We start from the raw sequence: 464 nt of genomic DNA, 5'->3' as shown, positions 1-464 counted from the left end.
TTCATTTACTTAGCCACCACTAGCATAGGAGAGTTCAAGGTGTTTCACAAGGTGCGCTGTCTTCCTAGCTGTAGCGCTAGTTATATAACAACTGTTTGTGCAAGGTATTTGTTTATGCAAGGCGGTGGGTCCTTAAGCAGAGACGATGTCTGCGTGTCTTGTGTGTTGTATCTGTACCCATGTTGCGCAAGCTGGTTGGAAAGAGTTTAGTTGTTTTCTGCGGTGAATAGGTCCTGCGCTCTTGTATGGTGCGCGTTTGTTTTGGAGGCGTATTTTCTGTTTCTGAAAGCCTTGCTCTATAGATGTCAGAATGGACAATGGTTGTAAAATGTGTCCGTCTGCCGGTTTATTTATGAATCCTTATGCAAATAAGCTGAATGTTAGTACAACACTAGGTAATGACGGGGAAGTACGCTGAAGTGTTTGATTTATGTACTGTTTCTTATGGTGTTCTGTTGTTGACC

The 464-nt window shown here is 42.9% G+C and overlaps 1 protein-coding gene across 1 annotated transcript in view; it reads left to right on the top strand.

The window, feature by feature from the left end:
• LOC119592598 overlaps positions 1-464 on the top strand; it is a gene marked incomplete at its 5' end in the record, with an annotated part of 25554 nt that overhangs the window by 17229 nt on the left and 7861 nt on the right.

Source organism: Penaeus monodon, chromosome 30, assembly GCF_015228065.2.
Source record: "Penaeus monodon isolate SGIC_2016 chromosome 30, NSTDA_Pmon_1, whole genome shotgun sequence".
Lineage (NCBI taxonomy): Eukaryota > Metazoa > Arthropoda > Malacostraca > Decapoda > Penaeidae > Penaeus > Penaeus monodon.
The sequence above is the reverse complement of the archived record's forward strand: the minus strand, read 5'-3'. Positions and strand labels throughout refer to the sequence as shown.